The 17,158-nt window shown below is 56.6% G+C and overlaps 1 protein-coding gene across 1 annotated transcript in view; it reads right to left on the bottom strand.

The window, feature by feature from the left end:
• Nucleotides 1-10,903, bottom strand: part of ASB2 (ankyrin repeat and SOCS box containing 2) — a 34,934-nt gene extending 24,031 nt beyond the window's left edge. Inside the window, exon 1 of the mRNA XM_037504001.2 lies at nt 10,557-10,903. The gene's annotated coding sequence lies outside the window, so the exon portion shown is untranslated. The remainder of the gene's footprint in view (nt 1-10,556) is intronic.
• Between the last annotated feature and the right edge of the window lie 6,255 nt (nt 10,904-17,158).

The following is a 17,158-nucleotide window of genomic DNA, read 5'->3' as shown; positions in this document are numbered from 1 at the left end:
CTCACATGTCCACCCTCTCACTTAGCCACCTCCTGTCCATCCATGTACGCACCCCTGTATCCAATAGCCACCCATCCAGAGATCCTCCTGTCCATGCTCACCCACCATCAACCACCCACTCAGTCCCGTGGTAGCCATCGCTCCGCTGTCTGTGCGCCCACCCACCCATTCATGCTCTCATCCAGCCCTGTGCATCCAACTGTGCATCCATCTGCCTCGCCACCAGGTTTCCGTTCCCTGCAGCGCACCTATGCATGTGTGCGTGCGTGCACTCACTGGGAGAGGGTGCGAGGGCGATCTGCCTGCGACACCTGTGCCCCTTGATCGCCAGGGTTGGTTCGGCTGTCCCATCCCCCCCTCACTTCTCATGTGCGTCCCTCACGAGGCTGCATGCTCAGAGGAGGGCTTCCCCAAATAGAGACAGACCATTCTTTGGTCAAAGTCATATAAGTAGCCATGTTCCCCCTCACTCCACCCCAGAACCTCCAAACAAGCCCTCAAGGTCCTAGGGAGGTTATTATTGAGCACCTACTATATACCAAGTGTTCTTCTAAGCACAGTGATGCCACAATAACACCAATAGACAAAATCCCTGCAGCTCACACAGCCTGCCCTCCAGTTATCCAGCCACGTCCCCTCTGGGCACCTCACTTCTCTGCACTGCGCTGGGGCTGAGGATACTAAGGGTGAGTCCTTAGCATTCCCAGGCTCACCAGTGAAGATCACATGAGCTCATTAAAATCATTTGCCAGGGCCTCCCCGGTGGCGCAGCGGTTGAGCGCTGGGTTGCGAAGCTGCCTGAAGCCTCTGTGGCACCGGTTCGATCCCCGGCTGCTCCCCGGCCACCGGAGGAGGGTCCCGCATGGCGCGCAGACCTCTCCTGCCGCCCGCTGCTCCCCTCAGCAGTGTACTTGGGTCCTTCTGCCTGCTCTGCTCCCCGCTCTGGCTCTGGTGAATTCTCTCACCCTCCCGCGCTTCTGACTGTACACAGTGCTTGTATAAATAAATAAATAAATCTTTAAAAATAAATAAATAAATAAAATCATTTGCCACATTAATTCCAGGGACTCTCTTTAAAAAAAAAAAAAGAAAGTCTCAAGAAGAAGTGGACTTTGGGGCCTCCCTAGTGGCCTAGGGGTTAAGTCTTAGCGCTGTCACTGCTACAGCCCGAGTTCAATCCCTGGCCAGGGAGCTGACCCACATGTCTGAACAGACCTCTCCTGTCTCACCCTCAGCAGTGGATTTCAGTCAATCGGCGGCTATTCTGCTCCCCACTCTGTCTCTGGTGAATCCTCTCACCCCCTGCACCTCTGGCCTGCACCCTAGTTCTTTATGCAAAAATAAATAAAATCTAAAAAAAATAAAGAAGGGAATGGACTTTGTTTGAGTCGACTGTTTTTAGGAAATGTAGTAAAATCAACTAGAACTGATTCTCATTTTAACTGACAGACATGCCATGCATCAGGTCAGCTTAGCTCTGGATGAATATTAGCATCACATGAGGTCTTTTGTGAAATGTCCAAAATCCCGGTGTATGATTTGGTTTGTCCAGCCAGCATTCACGCCCGCCCCTGGAGCCAGGCCCTCCCCTCCCTGCCCCACTCAGGGGCTTGGCCCCATGACTTGCTCTCAGTGATGAATGAATGGATGTTGGTGGGCATGCTAGGGCTTCTGCTTGTCCTGAGTCTGTGCAGTGGGGCTTGCTATTCTGCCATCGCCAGGAGCGGAGCCCCCCACTACCCTCACCCCAGCTACTGCCCTTTTGCTGGGCCCACCTGCACCCACCTGGGCAGCCTGAGCCCACCCTGCAGTCAGAAGCCCCGCCCTACAGGGCCTGCGAGCTGAAGCTGAGTAGCCCAGCCTGGGTGGGCCTAGATCTGCTGTCTACAGCCAACTGCAGAGCCCAAACAGGAGCATAGATGCTGATTTGGGGTATGGTGGTATACAGTGTTCTTGTGGCTCTGGTAACTGATCCCCAAAGACGATAAGCCAAACACTTGTCAAAGAGGATGTCCAAATGGTCGATAACCAAACATAAGGGTGTTTGGTGTCTTGAGTGTTTGGGGGAACTTCAAAGACCCCAGAGGAATACCATTGCACGCCCCCCCCATTGTACACCCACCCCCAGAACAGTTCATGTGGAAATATTGGGCTCTAGCAGGTATGGGGGAAGATGTGGGGTCACTGAAATGCTTAACCACCATCGGCAGGTGTGTAAAATGGTAAAACCACTTTGGAAAATCAACAGCATTTGCTGAAGTCAAACAAACGTGTCCTGACATCAACAAGTCCCACTTCTAACTAATACCAGAGAGAACTGTGTGCTTGTGCTCATCCAAGGACATGCTCCAGCTCCAGAATAATCACAGCAAAGATATCCATGTAACCCGGGAAGAAGTCCCCGAATGTCTACCAAGGCCATACCTCGCGGTGTGGTCACGTGACGGATGTACACCAGTGAGACAGACAGACCCCCGCTACACACAACAGCCTGAATCTCGCCCCACAGTGAGCAGAGAAGTCAGAGAAGAAAGAACACCTAGACATGGCTCCATTGATATAAAACTCAAGAACAGACAAGACCAACCCTCTGTGCATGAGGTCTGAAGGGTAGTTTCTTCTGGGGGTCACTCATTTTGAGGTGACGTGAGGGAGGGTATCTGGAGAGCTAGTCATTTCATATTTCTTGATTTTAAATGGGTTTTCCTATACCAGGAAGCAACCAACCCTGCAACCAGTCTGCTGGGAGTGTTGGCAGCCACTTTGTAACCATGAGGCGGGCAAAGTTGACGCAGTCAGTGTGACAAGCCTGGATGATAGTTCTTCTTTGGCCAATCGCTTCCTCTTTTTGGGCCTCAGTTCCTTTCTCAGCAGAGGTGGAAATGAGACGGCTGCTGCATCACGTTGTATGTGATCTGCTCGGAGCAGCACAGCCGGTGCGTGCGGGCGGCTCGTGAGGCATCACAGCTGATGCCCTCGCCCAAGGTGGCTTGATGTCTGCCTGCTGGTGTGGGCCGACGAGAGCGAGAGGCAGCCAGGTCAGTCACCGGGGGCCGCGTTGGTCCGACAACTGCGCTAACAAGGACGCCTTCCCCTGAATTAACTTATTAGCTCTTCTGCACCCCACTTCTTCCCAAAGGACTGGGTGCCCTACGCGATTGCTCCCATTTTACAGGGGAGGCAGTTAAGAGGCATGGAGGGGAGGGGCAGCTTTGCGTGACGACAGTGTTGCACACTTGGGCTCTGGAGCCCTCCCTCCTCCCTCAAATCCAGTGCTCCTTCCGGACATTCCAGCAGCTCTGAGCTGAGCCATCCAAGTAACCGGCACAAGGGGGGTGCCAGCAGGCAAGACAAGGGTGCTGCCCTCGCCCAGCCTGGCCCCCCGGCCCACCTCTGTGTAGTGGGCACCACAGAGAAGCCACACACAGAGCGGGGAGGTGAACTTCAAGGGGGCCTTGAAGGGGCCAGGAGGGAGAAGGTGTCTGCCTTTGACAGGGTGAACCCTTTCCCTGCCGCTGTCAGTCTCGTCATCCCTGGCTTTTCCCACGGAGACCCTCGGCCTTTGAGGGTCCGCGGGTAAGTTACCCATCTTTGGCTGGTGGGCCTATTATCACGGGGTTGGTGGCAGACCTGGGCGTCGAACACGATGTGGGCTTAGCTCTGGGCCTGGCCCGTGGAGTTGCGTGTGCCCGGCTCCTTCTGGGGCCGGGGTGGGCATCCGTCCCGGGGCCTGCACGGTAATGGTCTGCGGATGCCCACGGACACTGGGGTCATCTCCCTAGGCAGGTGGGGTGGCTCAGGCTCAGCACGGGGGGCTTAGGGAGCAGCCTGTGGGGTCAGCTTAGCTGGGATCAAATCACAGCTTTCCCGTCACTGGCTGTGAGACGTGCAGCGTCTCAGTGTCTCCACCTGCAAAAAGGACATAAGAGCCGTGTGCTATGGAGGGGCGGGCGGTGGAGGGATGGTTGTGCCCTGCCCCATCTGGACCTCAGTTTCCCCCATCCTCATGCTGCCCAGCTTGACTTCTGAGGCCTCTGCCTAGAGGCTGGGCCACCTTCTAGGCCTGTGTCCTGGAGCTTGGCCAGCAGTCCCCAGGGGCCCTGCAGGAGGCTGATTGGGATGAAAAATAGCCTTTCCCAGGGAAGCGGACGAGAGCGGGCTTGGCCATCAGGCCAGGGGCCGGCAGAGGGAGCAGCGTTTAGGGGAGGCTGATCCAAGGCCAGCTCGGAATAGGGGATCTCAGGCCACCCCTAGGCCTTCAGGGCCACCTCTCTTGCCCACCCCGTGTAGCACCCCAAATGTTGGCTTCCGGGAGGCCCCCACCTCTGCCAGTAAAGCGGGATGGCTGAGGCCAGGCCAGGCCAGGCCCTCTGAGCTAGCCCGGGAAAGCTCTCGGAACAGCGCTTCGCCCACCATGGCTGTCACTCCTCAGCTGGGTCTCAGTCTCTACAGCTGCAAACGCGCGCTGGGCCGTCATGAGAACTAGGTTAGTGCTTGGAAAGTGGTTCTTTTCCCCCAGTTCCCTCCCTGTCCTGCAAACCCAGGCTCTCCAGCAGCCAGGGTCTGCCTGGGAACTGGCCGTGGGACCAGACCCCGTGGATGGGGTGGGGTCTACGGTGGTTATTTGGGGGGCTGCAGTGGAAGGAGTTGTTCCTTGGGTATCCTATCAGGAAACTGGGGGTGGGGGCATCCCTGGGAGGGCGGGGCAAGAAGGAGGCTGGCGGCTGCTCTCCACTCACTGGCTTCCCCTCAGCAGGCACTTGGGTCATGAGCCAGGACAGGCCACTGCCCGGCCTCAAGCTTTGTTTGCAGATGAGGCCTGCCCTGCCCTGCCCTGCCCTGCCCTGCCCTGCCCTGCCCTGCCCTGTCCTGCCCTGCCCTGCCCTGCCCTGCCCCGCCCTGCCCTGCCCTGCCTCTTCACCTGGCTGGTCATCTTTCCAGTGGCAATCCGTGTGCCTCCTCCACCAGGAAACCATCCTGATCTGACGGCGGAGGTGTTCTGAGCCTCCTCCCAGCCCCGTCCTGTGGCTCTAACTGCCTGCTGCGCGCCTGTCTCCCTGCAGAGTCCAGAAACTTCTGAAGTCAGACTACGTCACATTGGTGTTGTAACCCCCAGACGTCGCCCAAGTCCAGGTGCAGGGGTGTTTCGTAAGCGCTGGGTGGAGCGGGGAAGGGAAGGGGAGGGAAGCGGGGCAGCCGGCGCAGGACAGCTCCCGCAGAGAAGACAGAGCCCGCAGAACATGGCAGCCGCCCAGGGCTCCCAAGGCTGGGGTTCAGCCCTGGCTCTACCACCTACTGGCCAAGCCCTGGGCAGCGCGTTACTCGGCCTGCAGACCCTCACCCAAGTCCCTGTAAAACAGAGATGGCAAAAGCATCCGCCCTCTCTGGGGGTGCTGTCAGAGGAAACCAGGTAACACGTGTGGATGTCGACCATGGGCCTCGGCTTGGAGCCAGCGGCCCAGGAACGTCTGCGCCTGTGACTGCGTGGCTCCAGGACGCCGCGTCTCTGCCCTGACCCATGCCCCCTGAGGCCAAGGTCACCTGGAGCTCGTTCCAGAGGGCAGTTTCCAAGGAGGCTCAGATGAGGGGCTTGGTTCTCCTGCTCTCTCCTCCACTTAAAAAGGGGAGCGCCAGAGCCAGAGCCAGTGAGTGGCCTCTTGTCACCCCCCTGGCTGTCCTGGGCTGTCCCGGGACTCGCAGACCCACCTGCAGCCCCTGGCCCAGTGTCTATCGGGGTCAGAGCTCAGGAAGGAGGGAGCGCCCACGCTCTCCCTGAACCCAGCGGGCGCAGCCAGGACTGGGCCTGCTCATCCCCGCTCCCACTCCTTGGTGCTCTCACGGCTCCCGCCTCCCTTCCTGCTCACCTGACCTGCTGACCAGTGGGGGAGGCCCCGTGGCCATCTCCCTGCCCGCCTCTTCACCCAGGCTTTCACTTCTGCGCGAGCTGACGGCTGCCTGTGGCTGGCACCTCGTGAGTGCTGAGTCTGCATTTCAGTGCGGTCCGTTGCAGCTTGAGAGTGGCGTGGAGGCTGCAGAGTCAGCTTTCACGCCAAGCGCCCTGACCACTGTCACCCCAGGCCACTGCTACCGGAGCCTGGGGAGCCACAACCAAACGCCCCCCCACCACCCATCTGTGATGAGGTCACTGTGTTTCCACTTGACAGGAGAGGACACCGAGGCAGGCACGCCAGGGAGAAACTGACAAGGACGAGAGTAGAGGTGACGTCTTCTGACCTCAGCTTAGTCCCCCGCCGGGTAACTGGGCGGCCTCAGCCGTTTTGTAAGCTCTAAGCAAGACCTGAGTTAAGCTGAAGGCTATCCATATGCACAGAGCACATGTACATGTGTGCATGTATGTTTCATAATGATATCTGTATACTATTTATGTATAGATAATGTACTGGTATCTATCATTTGTTATCTGTAACCATCTATCGCCTATTTATCTATCATGTATCTATTTATCCATCCATCCATCCATCCATCCATCCATCCATCCATCTGTCCGTCCATCTGTCCACATCTATCTGTCTAGCTAGCTAGCTATCAGCTATATATCACCTATGTATCCGCCTGTCTAACTGTCTATCTATTTCAAAAGTTTTGGGGCCTCCCAAGTGTCCCATGAGCCTTAGAGGGGTGACCTTAACACTGCCCAGGCTGACCTGGAGCCATGAGAAGAAGTGGGGAGTTAACCTGGGCTGTCTCTTGGGCCCCAGGGTCCTCAGCCCCACTTCTTGAGATGCCTGATTATTCATGCCACAGCTTACCCTCCTGTCTGCCATGCTAGGCCGCCTGGGAAACACTTGCCACTGGGGAGCTTGTGGCCGTAAAGCACTCCGAGGTCCCCTCCCCATTCTGAGCCTGAGTACTTTGAAATCTTCCAGTCGTGAAGGTGGCCAGTGCTTGTGCGTCCCTGCATGACTCCCTGGCTGCTCCCCTGTGCTGCACCTTCTGACCTTTCCAAGACCCGGAGAGAGCCGGGATCTTCCACTGGGCAGAGGGGGGACTAAGGCCAGATAGTAAATACTGAGGTCAGTCCTCCCCCTCTTTGCACCAGACCCTCTGACAATGACTATTTAAAGGGCAGCCATCTGGGTTTGCTTGCCCTGGAAGTTTCTGCTCTGGCTAAAGGGGTGAGCCAGCCTCGGGGAATAGGGGTGTAGAGTCTAGGCCACCTTGCTGATGTCCCCTTCTCCCCGACTAAGAGCCCAGGGTGGGCCTTTGCAAGGGATCAGTGCTGACAGGCCTCTGGCTACTGTGAGCAGCACCTCCCAGCTGCTGTGAGTTGAGCCCTTTGCTCAGATTTTAAAGATTCTAAAAAGCCCCTCCCAGCCCCACTAATCCCAAAACCCTGTGCACTGGTTCCAAGCTCCTGGCCTCCCTCAGGGGCTAGCCCTTAGGTTGGGCTAGGGGTCTGCTCCGGACTGCAAAGCTCAGCTGACCCCACAACTCAGCTCTCCTGTTGTTTGAGGCCCAAAGAGGGGGTGTGGCCATTCCCAGGTCACCCAGGTAAGCGCTGACAACCAGGGGTTTGAACTTGTCCAAGCAGGTGCTGCTCCCTTCTGGAAACCCCCTGGACACCTGTGTCAACGATCTGCAAGGGAGACCAGGCTCCATTCAAAGCGGAAGTGAGTGTCGTGCTGAGCTGAACCTGGAGCTCTCTCAAGTGATCCGGGACCCTGACAACAAGTCTTAAGAGTTTACTGATTTTATTGGTATGCATTGAAGAAGTCACCCCCAAAAAAGAAAAAAAAGGGATGAGGGGGTAGGAGGAAAAATGAGGGGAAAAAATCTCTTTCCTGTTTTCTAGTGGAAAATATTTGTTTTGAGACGCATAGATTCCGCACGGTCCTGCAGGCCCAGAGTCTGAGGCGGTACCGTGAGCACCAGCTAAGAAAAGCATCACCAAATGCCAAGTCTCTGTTTTATTTCTTTTGGGTCTCGAGTTAGTGAGTCTCCAGACTGTGGGTCACCTTCACCTCAGCCTCCCAAGCGGCGGGCACTCGTCTAGCCTCTTGGTCGGCTGGGGACAGGCCCCTCCCGCGCCCTGCCTGGCCCATCTCCCTGTCCTCCTGCTGCAGCCAGACTCGGCAGCGGGGTTCAGCTGCATGCAGGTCTGCACGCTGGATTCCAGGCCCCTGACCCAGTTTCTGCCCGGGGTTCTGCCATCTGTGCCAGCGACCTGGGGTGGGAGAGGAGAGCAGGGCTGCCCAGCCAGGCCCGGGCCTCCCACCGCTGCTGTGCCAGCTCTGCTCTGGGCCCTGGGTGGCAGGGGGTTTTGGGAGCGCTCGCTCCAGTCTGCAGAGCGCGAAGGCCTTTGCCGAGCAAGGGGTACCACCCAGAACCCCCTCTCTTCACCCAGCCCCAATTGCAGAACTGCCTGGAAACATTTTTTACCTAGATGGCACCAAAACCAGCTAAGAGCTATTTCCTTTCTGGTTTTTGCCTCCTTTATTTAACTCTTTTCTCCTCCTTTCTTTGCTTTCCCGGCGTCTCCTCTTTGTCCAGGCCTCTCTTCTACGCTCCCTTCTTTACAAAATTAAGTAGGTTAGAAGTCAATTTATTTTTGCAGTTCTACCACCTCCCCCAAACTTTCCCCTCAACTAAAGGCTCTTAAAGACATCAATTAGCTCCTAGACAGGACTAGTCTAAAGAAGATGCTGAGGAGGCGATAGGCAACCCTCTGCGACAGCCGCCTCCTCTAGGCAGCCCACCAGCTGTGACCCAGAAATGGAAGGACACTGGGCAGGTCCTGAGGTATTTTTGTATCTTCTTCAGGAAGACACTTGGATCTAGCCTGTCCACGGGCAACTTATAATCCACGACTGTGCCCAAAACAGGTCTGTTTACGGCAACGTTGGTTCCCGGCACAGCCACTGGAGGCTCTAGCCTTGAACGTGGGCACTAAAGGCCTAACCGCCAAGAGACCAGGATTTGATTCCCAGTTCCCACACCACCAAGCTGCCTGGCTGTCTGCAAAGCCTTTAACCTCGTGGAAATTCAGCTTCCACATCTGGAAAATGGGAATCACACTCACCTCTAATTCGTGACGCTCTTGAGAAGAGACAGAGAAATCTCCACGAGCCTGGACCCAGGGCCGTGCTCATAGTAAGTGCTCAGTGAATGCTCGTGGGCATCGACTGCCCTATTATTCATCTAAGAGCACCATGACTGAGTTATGCGGGGGCCTCCACCCCAGGGAGGAGGAAGAGGGTGCCCCCCACCCCATGAGGCACTCCTGACTGGGCCTGTTTGTGCAAGAATGGATGATGCAAACTAGAATGGGGCCAGGCAGAGGCGGCTGCCAGCTCCCGGAGGAGGCCGAGATGTAAACAGACCTGCCACCAGCTGCCGGGACCCATCCAATTGTTATGGAAGTGACTGGGCGTCTGCCATGGGCTGCCTCCTACTCGCCTGGGCCTCAGAAGGCAGATGTCAGGGCCTGTGGCTGGGGTACTGGCCCCTGCTGACCCGCCTGGGCCCTGAAGCCACCCTCATGCCTTAGCCCACACAATGAGCTTCCCCTGCAGCAAGACTAACTCTTCTATTCTGTGCAGGAGGCTAAGCCTCTGCCTGTCTCAGGCCTCCACCATCTACCTGTCCTGCCTGCCTCCTCATTCCAGTCCATTTTACTGGCTTCCTGGGAAGATGCCCCAAGTCAGATTCTGTGCCCCTTCCACTGCTCAGAAACCACCAGAAAATTTCTCGCCTTCTTGCATGGCCTAGTGGGGGCTGCATCTCTCTCTGGCTTCCCCTCCCAGCTTCACCCTCATGTCCATCATCACACCCCATCCTGTAGCACAATATGTAGCGCTTCTCACTGACACCCCAGAACCTTCTGCCAGAGTTGCCCCAACACCCATCCCTCTGCCTGAAGATGTGCTATCTGTCCAAAGGCCATCTTCTCATGGAATGTGTCGCTGCAGTCACATACATGCACACACACAAACACACACACACACACACATGCGCTTGCTGTGTTTGCATCTCTGCATCCCCACGTTTCCCACGCTTTACGCTGCACGGTGGCTTTCATTTGCAAACTCTCTTTCCTCTCCCAAACCCCAAGCTGCTGCAGGTACAGCCTGTGGCCCCTGGTTGCTATTGCCCCCCACACACACACCCTACTGTGCACACAGGCTCCATAAATGTCCCATGAAATTGATGCCCCACACTCGACATCTATCTATTCACCAACCTAAAAGCATTTGTGAAAGTCTTTTGTCTGACACGGATATTGCCCGGGGCCTAGGAACCAACAATAGCATCATTGATAACGCCTTTTGCATTTCCATTTTTAGAAGGGCACAGCGGGGTGATACTCTGAGCGGGAGTCCTCCCAAAGAATGGAGAAGTACACGCCAACCACTGAGTCTGTGTCCCCCGATCCCAGCGGAGCGTCAGCAGCAGCAGCAGCAGCATGCTCTAGAACTCAAGAGGACGGGGCGAGGGAGCGAGGAGGTCCTGTGGCGAGAGGTGAGGAGACGTTCCTGCAGGGGGCGTCCTGCCAGCCAGGCCAAGCGCTGCGCGAGGAAGCTGAAAGCATGCGTTACCTGTTAGGCTCTGCTGCAGAGTCCGGCTCAGGGGACATAAGGTTTTCTCGAGCCTGTCCTAATTCAGCACATGCGCCCCGAGTTTTCCTCCTGCCCTGGCCCTGAGCTTCTGGTGGCTCTGCCAGGCAGTTCTGAAACACGCTCCTTTGAAGCAGGGAGTTTATTTCGGGCCCACCGCATGACCGGCGACGGCCAGCCAGACTAGAAGATGTTCCGCAGCTCAGATTTCCTGCGTGAGCGTGAGCGTGAGTGTGCCCGGGAAGCGGCAGGCCTGCTGCTCCGGGCGCAGTGACGACCAGCCTCCCTCCAGAGAGCATCTCGAGCCTCGGCCCTCAGGGACGTCATCACTTGTGATGCTTGACATGAAAGCCATATATGGGTATGTTTCTGGAGCTGCCCAGGAGGGAGCGAGAGAAGAGAGAGATGCAGAGGGTGAGAGACAGAGAGACAGGGGAAGAGACGGAAGGCCAGAGCAGGGGGCAGGAGAGAAGAGCCAGGGAGGGAGGGAGAGAGGAGGGAGGAGGGAGACAGGAGATGGGGAAGAGGGAGAAGGAACAGAAGAGCTGATGGAGAGGGGGCAGGACAGAAAGAGGGAGGAAGATGAGGGAGGCGGACGGGGGACAGTGCAGGGCAGAGCAAAAGAGAAAAGGACCATTGGGTAGGGAGGGAGACCCCGGAGACAGCAAGAAGGAAGGAGATGGGGTGCCCTCTGGAGAGAAAGGGGGGCCGGCAAGAAGGTGAGAGGACAGGAAGGGAGACAGGCTGAGTGAGGGAGGGGCTGGGAGGAAGGATTTGCTGAGAAAGGACTTTGGCGAAACCCTGCAAGAGGTGGCAGGTGTGGCGGCGGCATTTGGGATGCCGTCAGGGATGCAGCCGCCAGATGCTGAGGGGGAGGCTGGAGCAACAGAGGGAAACAAACAAGCCAACAGACACCTCACCCAAGCAGCCGGGAGGAAGGGAGCCCGTCCCCTGGGGTCAGGGAGGAACGCTGCTCCTGGAGGGTTGGAAGGGTATGAAATGCCAGTGCCAGGGGGTGAAGGGAGCATTCGCAGCCAGCACCTGGCACATCTCCAGGCCCTTACACACCATTTACCTGTCCTCCCTGCCTCCTCATTCCAGCCCATTCTACCGGCTTCCTGGGAAGATGCCCTCAGGCCACAGAGTCCTGGGCTGGGACTGTCACGTGATCTGTTGCCCTAAAGGGAAAATAACTTCAGCTTGGAGGATGTTGGATTTATGACACCCATGGGGTGACTTCTTGGCAACTCAAACTCGGGAGAACTTCAGGACACCTTTAGGTTCACCTGGAATTTTCCACCTGCAGATACATCTCAGTGAACGCAGGTGCCCTGGGGCGGGTCAAGGTTCCCAGATGTTTGACCTGGTGCTGAGGACAGGAGGGCATGATCAGCCTCTGTGTTTCTCCCACCTAATCTGGCTGCAGCTGGGATGGTCCCCCAGGCTGATATGGTTAGGTGACCCCGAAGGGTAGCTCATGCTCAGCCCCTCCAGATTTCTGCGACTTGGTAGGGGTGTGAGAAGGTTGGAGAGGGGCCGTCTACTGTGTGGGAGTTTTCCCTGCAGTGAGAAGTTCTAGCAGTTTCCCTGGAGTGCATCCCTGGGGGCCTGCAGGAGGCGGGAACAGGTCTCTCCACTCTATGCCATGGGTCCCCCTCTGAAGATTCGCCCTTGGGACGATACGGGGTGCCTTTCCAGGTGACCCCCTGCCTGCCTCCCCCTCCCAAGTCTAGACACCTCATTTAGTCATTGAGAGAGCTGAAGACTCTCTCCAAACACCATTGTCCCAGCCTCTAATGCACTCAGCATTTGAAAATCAAAACCCCAAACTGTGGGTGAAGAGTCACAGGGACTAGAAAGTGTGACCGGGCAGGGGCTGGCCGGGCACACCCGAATGCACGCCAGAGCTGTCCTGCTTCGGGAACCCAGCCTCCAGGAGGCTGTTATCACCCACCACAGCGGAGGAGGCCAAGACGCAGAAGCTACGCTGGTCCTCACACCACCATCTCTAAGTGATGGCGTAGCGGTCTGACCCAGCGCCGCCTGACAAGGGAGCACCGCTCCCCTCACGGAAGGGGGAATTCAGATGCTGGGCAGAATGGGGAGCCCACAAGGCTGCACAGCAAAATAGATGAACATCTGTTTTCCCCGGATTCTTCACTCACCCCGGCTGGGGGGTGGCTAGAGCCAGTAAAGGCCCACGGAGGCTGGGACAAAGACAGGTGGCCGCCGGTGGGCATCGAGGCCACTCACCTCCAAAATGAGCAGCTTGGGCCGACTAGTGGCCCCTGGCCCTGCACATTAGATTCTTGTTAAACTCACCTGTGTCTGCCGCCACCCCATGATTCTGGGTGAACTCATCTGAGTTGACACCTGATTTTTAAAAAGATTGTATTAAAGTATACTATATCCAGGGCCTCCCTGGTGGCACAAGGGGTTAAGTCTCAGCATCATGACGCTATCCGCAGCCACCGCAGCACAAGTTCGATCCCCGGCCAGGGAGCTGACCCACATGGCGCAGCAGACCTCTGCTGTCTCCCCGCTGCTCCCCTCAGCAGTGTACGTCAGTAGATCTGCCTGTTCTGCTCCCCACTCTGTCTCTGGTGACTCCTCTCACCCCCGCACCTCTGGCCTACACCCCAGTTCTTGTATGCACAAATAAATCTTTAAAAAAAAAGTATAATATATCCACAGAAGAGTGCCTATATTGTAAATGTGTGACTCAATGGATAGTCACCAGGACACACCCAACCTCTAAGTCAGAGACAATTTACAGGCCCCCAGAGAGTCCCTCTTTTGCTCCGCACCCCATCTCTACACCACCACCCACCACCTCTTGCAAAACGTGACTGTTCTCCTGACCTCTGGCAGCACCGTTTTTGTGACATTTCTGTGAGTGAATCACACTTGTGTCTCCTTTTGTTTGATGGTAAATTGTGAGATTCATCCATGTCCTTTTGTTAGTTATAGATTATCTGTTTTCATTGCTGTGTAATATTCCATGGAGTGAATAGAACTATTCATTCTACTATTGGTGGACATTTGGGTAGTCCCAAGTTCAGAGCAGTGTTGAGGAGTGCAGCAGTTTAGTACATGTCTTTAGATGTACGCACCCATCTCTGCCCAGTGGACCCCTCTGGTGGTGATTGCTGGGTCATAGGCATACGAAACTACCAAACACTTTTGCAAGGCTGTTGTACCTGTGTGTAGTGCCATCAGCATGTCTAAGAGTTCCGGTTGCTCCGTAACCTCACCGTCACTCGCTAGTTCCCATCTTTTTTCACATTATCCATTCTGATGGGCATTAGTGATAGCTGGTGGCAGTGTTAATTTGCATGTCTTTGATGACAGATTAGGTTTAGGTTGAGCATCTGAGCAGCCCTGACTTCAGTCATCTTTGGAGCTTTTGGACAAGGCAAGGCCCCAGAGGTGGTTCTGGGGAACAGCCCTCCAGGGAGAGTTTTTATGGGGGGATAGGAAAGGGTAAATGAAGGATAGCTGGCTGGTCAACCCACAGCAGCACGTGGAGAAGGATATGAGCACCGGGAGAAACTCTCAGGGCCCCCACATTGCCCCAGGAGGTTCTACTCTGATTACGAACAGACGTCCCTTGCTCTCTAAGAGCCCTGCCTCTGCCTTCATTTATTCTTCACTTATTCCCTTCATCACCCACCTCGCCCATTATACATTTTTATTTGTCACTGGCTCGTTGCCACTCTGTTCACTGCTGGGAGTCAGTGCCTCCAACAGTGATTGGCACATAGTAGGTGCTCATTAAATAACTGATGAATGTATATGCTTATGTTCAAGCCTCACAGCTCCTGCTTATGAATTGGGGGGTGGGGGCTGTGGCACTGGCTGCCAGCCACAGCCTGGTTCTTGGCCACATGAACTCATGAGCACATACCCCCCTCCTTTATTCATGGGAATTCAGATTAAAATAAACATGGAAGGGAGCCTGGAAAGGAACGGCCTGGCGTGTGTGCGCGCGTGTGCATGCACTGGAGGGCCAGTTCATAGACTCCCACACCCAGTAGGGCCCAGAGAAAAAGCCAAGACCAGCACATTTTCCTTATGACAGTGATACCACTTCCAGGAAGGGGGTGGGGGCAAGGAAGAGCCACCGAAGGGGACTGGGATGTGGGTCACTGCCAGTCCCGGGACGGTTCTGACCCAACACTGGAACATCATGAGCTAAAATAAGCACCCCCGTGGACTTGGCGTCCTGGCCCTCAGCCCTGGCCAGGATATCAGTTTATTTTGGTTTCAAGAGATGAAGAGGAACAGACAAGAGTCTGATTCCTACCCTGGGCAGCACTGGGGGCGGGAGGGGCAGACAGAGGGCAAACAGAGGGGGTGGGGAGACAGAGGCTTCCAGTCCTGGGAGGGGCAGGAGGAAGGTGCATCTATGGAGGGGGAGGAGAGGGTCAGGGGGAAGGCAGAGAGAAGTCCGGGGTCCGGGGAGGACCACTGCACCCTGTGGGTACCCTGGGGTGTGGCTGACTCCCATGATTTTCCTTTGGAGAAATCATACCCCTCCACTGCACAGCTGGGGAGGCCAAGACGAACTCCAGGGAGAGAAGCCAGTCCTCCCACCTGTCAAGAACAGAGCGCGGGCACCACCCTCACCCTCAGTTGGAAGAAGGGCAGGTCAGCCTTGTGCCCTGTCGACACCTAGATGTGGGGGTGACACCCACCTGGATGAAGCTGTACCCAGCGGGGCCTCTGGAGGCTGGCAAGGGGCTGCCTGGCACCATTCTCTCCAGCCCCCATCCTGTATGCAAGGGGAAGAACAGGGGCTCGAACCAGGGACTCCAATAAAATAAGCAGATCTGAAGTTGTGTGTGGGACTGTGTGGGGGACAGGGGCCTCTTTGCAGCTGGCTGGGGCTTCTGGGCCTTCAGACAAGGGTGACCAGGACTGAGCAGCAGGTCCCAGGCCCACAGAGCCACAGCCTCAGCCAGCCTCACAGCTCCCTCTCTACACCCCAGTGGTCCTGGAACAATTGCCTGCATCCTCACAGGCAGGCCTAGTCACCCCTGCCTGGAGACCTGGGGAGCTGCTGGGCATTTCCTTGGGCAGGAGCCACCTGCAGCAGAAGCCCCGCAAGCCCAGGGCCATCGGCCTGGGAACGCTGACTTTCTCTAACGAGTGTCTTGTTCTTGGAGGGTGTCCCAACAGGGTGTGGTCCTGGGCCTGGTGGGGACAAGCTGGGGGCATATGTGTCTTGTCTATACAGACGATTTCCTCCTTGATGGACAGTGCAATCCAGTCAGCCACACCCTGTCCTGATTCCAGCAGGGACACTGGTATTGGATCATCCTAGACCAGCCCTCACCGATACGGCCCCCTGCTATGGCCCCGCGCTCCTGCGCCTGCTCCATCTTCTGAGAATAGAGCAGTATCAGCTCTGGTCTCCTTGGTTATTTTGGGGAGTCAAATGAGATCTCGGGACTCAAATAGCCCACTCAGGGCGCAGCATGCATGACACGCTCACCGTGAGCCTTTTTCTTCCCCACCTGTCACCTGGGGGTGGTGTGAGATGGGGAGCATTGCTCATGAGTTGGGGAGCCTGGAGACTGCTGGCTCTGGTGGCGGCCCCTCTGGACTGGACCGCACCATACCTGAGTCACCCCAGAGACTCAGGAACCAAGCAAAAGCCCCGAGCCACCTGCAGGCCCAACTCAGCTGCCAGTAACAGGATTTTCATGAACATAAATATGTTCAGGGCAGAGCCGGGCACTTTTGATTGTGCTTGCGCTCGAGAGAAAGGTCTCCCCCAACAACCTTGGGGCTGGCCGTGGGCTGTGGTGTCCTGCTGGGTGCAGCTCCCGGGGGCTTCGCCATCTGGACCGAGCTGGGGTGGTGATGGGAACGCAGAGGCCTGGCAGAGACGGCAGCCCTTGGCCCAGCCGCCCAGAGGCAGAGCTCACAGGCAGCAAAGTCGCTGCTCCAGATTTGCAGCTGTTACCCATTTGGCGCCTCTGTGGGAGCAGCCAGCTGAGGGGGGCTGACAGCTCACAGGTGTCAGCTTCCACCTCTCGGAATCCAAAAGCGACATTGCGCTGGGGTCAGCCAGCCCTGGCACTTGGGCGTCCACCCCGGGCTCGCTTTATGAGGGGGCCTGGACTCTGGGCGTGGGAGGCGGGTATGCAGGCGGGAGCCCAGGGGCCCTGACTTGCTCAGGTTGGGAGAGGAAGAGCAAAAGCTCCCGTGGTCGGTCCTGAGAGGGGCGTTATCGTCCTGAGGGGGGACCCAAGGCCCTCCTGGTGTGTGTCTGCTAAACGTAAGCAGCCTGTTTGGCCGCCATTATTGTTACCTGCAGCTCTGCGTTCGCATACAAGGTCAGAACTGCCCTTCAGAACCGTCAGTCACCTGACCAGGTGCCTTTCAAATCAATCAAGAGCAGAAAGCTTGACCACCTGGGAAGGTGCACCACAAGGCAGGACCGGGAATGCCAGGGGTGCTATTGACTGATGTATGGCAAGGGACCCCAGAACTGACCAGTGGAACGCCTTCTTGATAAGATTAGGACCATGGCCGGGGGCTGCAATCTGGTTTCTATTACGACACTTGGTCATCAA

Source organism: Talpa occidentalis, unplaced genomic scaffold (genome assembly GCF_014898055.3).
Source record: "Talpa occidentalis isolate TD23 unplaced genomic scaffold, MPIMG_talOcc4v2.1 talOcc4.11, whole genome shotgun sequence".
Taxonomy (NCBI): Eukaryota; Metazoa; Chordata; class Mammalia; order Eulipotyphla; family Talpidae; genus Talpa; species Talpa occidentalis.
This window is presented reverse-complemented; position numbering and strand designations above follow the sequence as displayed.